Here is a 6,739-nt window from a genome sequence, read left to right as displayed (position 1 = left end):
TATATGGATGTATCACATGAACACTGGGGTTGGAGGTGAAAACAGGTCATTCTATCCCAGTCACAAGATGATAAGGGTCTACCCACACAACTCCAGATTATCAGTACAGTCTCTGGTAAGACAGTTGTAACAAAGCAGTGAGAACATCACAGAAAGGTGGAAGTTAAATAGGAGAGACCAAATCAAAACCGGTCTGGTACTTGTTGCTGCCCATTCTTAGGTTAAGAGCAGACTTTTACAGAAGTGACTGGTGCCTGAAAACTCTGAGGCCTTCTGGTCACAGAGCTTACTTGGCCTGAGGGTTTCTGAAGTTCCTTCCAGCAAATTTAACCTTGCTGCCCAGCTCTTCCTCAATTCTGAGAAGCTGGTTATACTGGGCCAGACACTCAGATCTGCAGGGGGCACCAATCTTGATCGGCCCAGTGCAGAGAGCCACCACCAGGTCTGCAATGAAGGTATCTTTATTCTGCCCAGAATGATGGGAAATCATTACTCTCCACCTATCGGACTAAGCTAGCTTGCAAGCCTGGAGAGATTCAATCACAAAGCCAATCTGGTTCACTTTGAGTAGGAGGCAGTTGCAGGCTTTCTCCTTCACAGCCTTTTCAATGTGCTTGGGATTGGTCACTTTGAGATAATCCCCCACCTGGATGCCTGCAGTAGCAGTGAAATTCTTCCAAGCTTTTCATTCATCTTGGTCAAAGAGATCTTCAATAGATACCACTGAATAATGCTTGATAAAGATCTTATAGATGTCCTCAAGCTCAAAGGGGCATATATCTCCTGGAATCATCAGGAGACTTGAAGTCTGAGTCATATTTCCTAGATTGGAAGAATTTTGAGGCAGCAACATCCATGCCAATTATGACCTTATTGTTATAGCCAGCCTTAGCAATAGCATTCTTTAGTAGCTCCAAAACGTCTTTATTTTCCAGAATGTTAGGAGCAAAGCTGCTCTCATCCCCTATGTTGATGGCATCTGGTCCATATTGCTGCCTAATCACATTCTTCAGGTTGTGGTAGACCTCAGCTCCAATGCATATAAAAGGCCATGAATATTAAGTGGACTGTTGAAAAGGAGGAAGAAAGAAGAGGTTTTGACTATTGCCAGACAAGTTATATTATAAAGCAGTAATTGTTTTAAAAAATTACAAGTAACTGATTTGAAAGAATTGAAAGTCAGTGGACCAGACTCAATAATTACAATGACAGTGGACTGGCCTATAGTGAGGGCAGTCCTTGGAGTGTCTGTGCTATTTCTCCCATGGAGAGTATGGAAATTATTATGACTTGAACATTTTCATTGTTGTGATGACAGAGTTCTCTGACTGCAAAGATTACAGAACTAATGATTCAGGAGTTGTTAAGTCTGGATTGAGTTGACTCTTGAAAGCCAGATGGGGGAAAGTTTGCTTTCCAATATTCCACTTGGCCACATGGCAGCCTCAAGCCTATGTGAGCAGCCAGCCCCTGGAGCATATGTAGATACTCACTATGTGAGTCCAGTCTAATTGGCTATGTTATAGTGTATGCTAAGAAGGTCTCAGAGCTTCCTTTCTTTTATGTTTGTTTCCCTGGAACTACTTTGAGGTAGAAATATCTAGGAAGTGCCCTTTTGAGTTTGGAAATCATGAGGTCTTACTAGAGGCTTAATTAGAGGTCAAATCCACACGATTCCTGAGGCATTTATCAGAGGACTAGTGGCCATTGGTTGTCTCCATATATAATATAAAGACACTGAAGACAAGAATAGTTTACAATCATATTTTATCCAAATTTAGTGAGCATAAGAGGTATTCTACCAAACTCCCTTAATGAGATAATTTATAGCAATAGTCACCTAAGAAAAGACACTTTCAGTGAGTATTACAACTCAGGAACTATCAGGAATTTCTGGCACGTATTTCTTGGCTGTTCTTACTATGCCTTCTTAGTCCTTTTTCTAAAACCAATAGAGTCAACTGGTTTATTGTTAATGGGGAGTACACTATGGGGTGAGTGGTGCTTGTTGATGACAATATTAAGGTCACAGTACTCAGAGTTACTTCTAGAATCATTACAAAAACAATCAATTAGGTCTTTTATGATTCAACCTTAAGTGGGAGTTGGGAGACTGACCCCCAAAAGGGTGTTTACAAGGGAGGTCTAGAAAGAAATAAGCACAGCCCAGAAATACAGTAGCCAAAATGAAACTTTGTGTATGATTATTTATGTGACAAGAACTGGTGGGCAAACTGGAAAGCAGTTCAGCAGAAAATAGGTTTATACTATCACCTTACAACATGTATCATAAAATTAAATACTAAAAATTAAAAAAATAAAAAATAATACAATAAAAAGGAGAATTGAATAACATAGTCTACATCACTAAGAAGAAGGGAAGATATGGGTTTGAAGACATTATAAAAGACATAATAGACAATTTCCTTAAATATAATTTTAAGGCTTATAAACAAACATAATACACATATCCAGAATGAGGAGAAGAGATATAAGTTAGTGATGGTGGTGATGATGGAGAAAATCGTTGCATCAAATATCTCTGAAAAAAATGGTATATCTAAAATTCATAAGGAATTAGCTAAAATTTATAAAACTATAATGAGTTCCTCAATAAGAAAGTAGTGAAAGTACATGAATAGATAATATTCAAAAGATGAAATGAAAATTATCAATAACCCTATGAAAATTTGTTCAAGATCATTAGTGACAAGAAAAATGTATACCAAGACAAATTTGTAATTTCACTGTATGAACCTTAATTTGACAAAAATAGTAAGCAATAAAACAGTCTATGATGGATAAATGATGGGTACTGGGGGACAATATTTTTTTCTGGAGGAATTACTATAACTGTCCTGGAAACAATTTGAAATTTTAAAAGAACAATTCCTAAACTCTTCAAATTCCTTGATTAAACCCATCTCTTTACTGTACTCCAAAGACAATTGACAAAAGGAAAGGTCAAGGAAAGGAAATAATAAATTATTCATATCATCATGATTTGTAATGATAAAAAGCTGGACACAAATGGTGGTCCAAGTGGTTGGGAAACAGCTGACCAAAATGGTCAAAACAAAATATATTGATAAAATCATAATTTAAAAGGTCTGCTCTTCCCATGCAATCTTGCAACCATTTATTAAGCCCAGTGTGTGTGTGTGCGTGTGTGTGTGTGTGTGTGTGTGTGTGTGTGTGTAGCATCATTGTAAATATGCTGAGTTTTCTTGGACCCACCACACTTCTGTTTCCATTTTGTTATCCATGACTTATAATTCTTCAGAGATCTTGGCATTCCAAGATATGCTATCATATAGCATTACTAGCAAACCATTTATGTTAACAAAGACATACGTGATTTTCTTTGCACTATTGAGCCACTTAAGATTTTTCAAAGCCTTGCAGAACTTGTGAATTAAATTCATCCTGTTCTCTTCATCCTATTCAATTCTAAGTCACTTTCCTTATACATCTTTGATTTATGTACCAGATATATATATAATGATGTAGTAATGCAATGAATAGGCCATCCTTTTCATATAATATTCCAAATAATAAGCATTTTATTCAATTTGGTGTTTTTTCTTTATGGTGTAGTAGGTTAAACTTTATTGAATAACCTATTAAGCAGGGTAGGTAATATTTTTGGACTAATACAGCAGAAAAACATAATTCATAAAGAAGAATCTCTCAAAGACATCACCAACTATATGGAATCCTTTCCCCATTTAAAACTTGCACAGACACCTTCAATGACCATGGTCTCCAACTCTGAAGAACATTTATCTCCCTGTTTATTTCAGAGACAGAGACAGAGACAAAGAATGACAGACAGAGGTACATGGAGATAGAGAAAGAGACAGAGACTGATAGGATGGATTTCATCACTATGAGACTAAAGGTAGTTCCTCTTTTGGGAGATCATTGGAAAAATGAAGACGAATCATAGAGGTGATTTTGTGGGAAGAGCATCTATAATATTTTTTTGCCATGTATTAGACTGTAATCTTCAGTAATGTAAAGAGCCCTCACAGCAGTTAGGTAAAAGATCTTTTGAAATATCGGAGTTTATTCACATACTCCTTCCCATTTCAGCTTCTCATTTTAAAGAAAACCACTGATTGATTCACAAGCATCCTGAGGATTCCTTCTTCCTCAAATAACTGTATAATTAATAGATGAATTTCATAATTCAGGCATCCAGATTCCCTGCTGTGAATGCAGTTTTCCATATTGTTGTGTGGGAAGCCATCGTGCCATTAGTTTCTGAACCTACCACAGATATAGCTTATCAGATCACACATAAGACACACACATACACACACACCTACACTTAACAAATTGTTATGTACAGTTTTCTTCTTTACATATTTTTAAAAATGAACAGATGATTTGTGTTACTTGAGGGGGTGGAGCTAAAAATTTCTCCAACTATTTTTTTGCCCGTCATGGTCATGGGAAAAAGTTAAAAACTATTTCAAATAGAAGTGAATCACTTTGGATTCTGGAGTTTCTTGAAGATTCCCCCCTCCCCCTGCAGGGTCTAGCCAAAAATGTTTAGTAAAAAAAAAGTCCCTCTTATAATTTCACAATTTGAACAAATGTTTCCAAGCTTAAAATTGTTTGAGTAATAATGAGTTTATTTTTTTTAATTGAGTGTACTTCCTGAAAGGCATTTTTAAAATAAGTGCAGTAATGAGAATGAAAGCATTTAGTAAATAAACATGTTTTAAGATATTTTTAGCTCAAAGTTTTAAAGTCTCCTACACATTAAAACCCTGTAGTGGCTAAAAATATGAGATGGATTTATATTTCTATTGATGCTTCTGTTCTAAAGAACAGTCATATTTTAATGTAGTAGGAGAAAGTTTTGGTTGATACCTTGTTTTTGCTGCAAAACGTATATATAATTTTATAAAATATCTCATTATATATATATATATATATATATAAAATCAAGCATACTTGTTGGAAATCTGAACATTTTTAATCATTGATTACTTGGTAAATAGCAAAGTCACCTATTTAAATTATTCTTCTGGACAATATAAATTTAAAGATCTATCTTGTTAAAACATTGATAACTCTTCTTCCTCCTGCAGATATCAGTGTTTATTTCTGTCCTTATATTTGTGTATCTAAAATTACTCTATTAGGAGAGAAATAGAGTATTCTTCCTCATTTTGTTCTGATTCTCTAAGATTGATGGGTGTTTATCTAAATGAGAAACTATGCACTTGGCTTCTGAAGTTGCTCTCCAACAACTACATACTTAAACAGTGACCAGCAAAATGGTCACTGTACTGTAGGTATGCATGCAAGTGTATATATATATGTATATACATGTGTATATATATATATATATATACATACATGTATATATATACACACACACATATATGCCTGCAAGTGTACATATATATAATATACATGTGCATACACATATGCACAATTCAAGAATATATACATATACATACATGTAGGTATTAATATGTGCATGTGTGTGTGCATATGTGCCTGGATAAAGGAATAGGTAAGCCTATGTGGATCCTGTAAGATTTTATTTATTACTTACATTTCCTACCTTTTTCACTTTTGAGAGAGTTTGCCTCTCAAACACAGAATCACAGTAAGTATTTTTGATACCTACTTACTACAGCCCATTTTCCCAACCTAAAAAAGAGAGGAGAATTGAGATAAGGGTAGACTGGGCATATAGATATAGTCATGTATAGATCACATGGGACACATTTGGAATCCATCCTTGCCTTCATTAAGTGAAATTAGATTAACCAGCCAAGTTTCAAATACTTTTGATGACTGCTGAAATAATGCTCATTTTTAAGCATCCCAATTAACAATTTTATTTTGGCCTACATTGATAGGTACCATCAAACAATCACACCCACTACATATGACTCTACAGTACCATATCCACATAATGTATATGAGAAACACTCATGGAACAAAAGAATTGTGACCTTCTATATAGCTCTGGGTTTTTCTTGTTCCATTGGATAATATGAACTCCAGGCCACTGCTTTCATAGTTCTACAGTCAGATTATAAATTTCCAATTCATTTGCTGGGAGTTTGATTTTTATTCCATTTCTTTTTCAGTGGGATGAATAAATTTCATAACTCACTCCACATCTTCTCATACCCCTTTTCCTAAATCTCATACTTCTCTTTTATCCCCCTCCTTTCTAATTTGGAAATTATACCAAGAAATAAGTTTATAACAGATGCCAAACTTGCTTAGATCTAAGAAATACATTTCAAAGGCTTGTGCATAGGAATTTAATGCATAACTTTCATTAAGTACCAACCTGGAAACCAAAAAATGTCTATAAAGAATGAGTAAACTCATTCCTATCATTGTTTTATATTGATTTTACTAACTGGACCAAGGTAAGCTGCCTTGGAAAGTCTGATTACATCTTTGTGTTAACAGAAATGAAAGGTCACATATGTTGAGAGAATTATACAAATGATTATAACAAGAAATGACAAAATTTTAGTTTATTGTTCAATAACATAGAGCTTCAGAAAACCACTGGGGAGATTAGCATCTCTGGGGGAAAGGATGATTTCTTAAAATCTCTTTAGAATTATTTTAATCAATAAATGCATATCTTTACAAAACCAATATAGTAATCTTTAAGTTTTAGGGAACCAATTGGATATTCACGAAGTGAATCTGAATTAGGAGAACTTGCATATCTGCCACATATACAAAG

General features: G+C 34.8%; 1 pseudogene; it reads right to left on the bottom strand.

Annotated features, from left to right (window-relative positions):
* Window positions 1–284: 284 nt before the first annotated feature.
* On the bottom strand, window positions 285–1,037 carry LOC114044373 (annotated as a pseudogene).
* Between the last annotated feature and the right edge of the window lie 5,702 nt (window positions 1,038–6,739).

Source organism: Vombatus ursinus, unplaced genomic scaffold (genome assembly GCF_900497805.2).
Source record: "Vombatus ursinus unplaced genomic scaffold, bare-nosed wombat genome assembly UNPS02014773.1, whole genome shotgun sequence".
In the NCBI taxonomy this organism is placed as follows: domain Eukaryota; kingdom Metazoa; phylum Chordata; class Mammalia; order Diprotodontia; family Vombatidae; genus Vombatus; species Vombatus ursinus.
The sequence above is the reverse complement of the archived record's forward strand: the minus strand, read 5'-3'. Positions and strand labels throughout refer to the sequence as shown.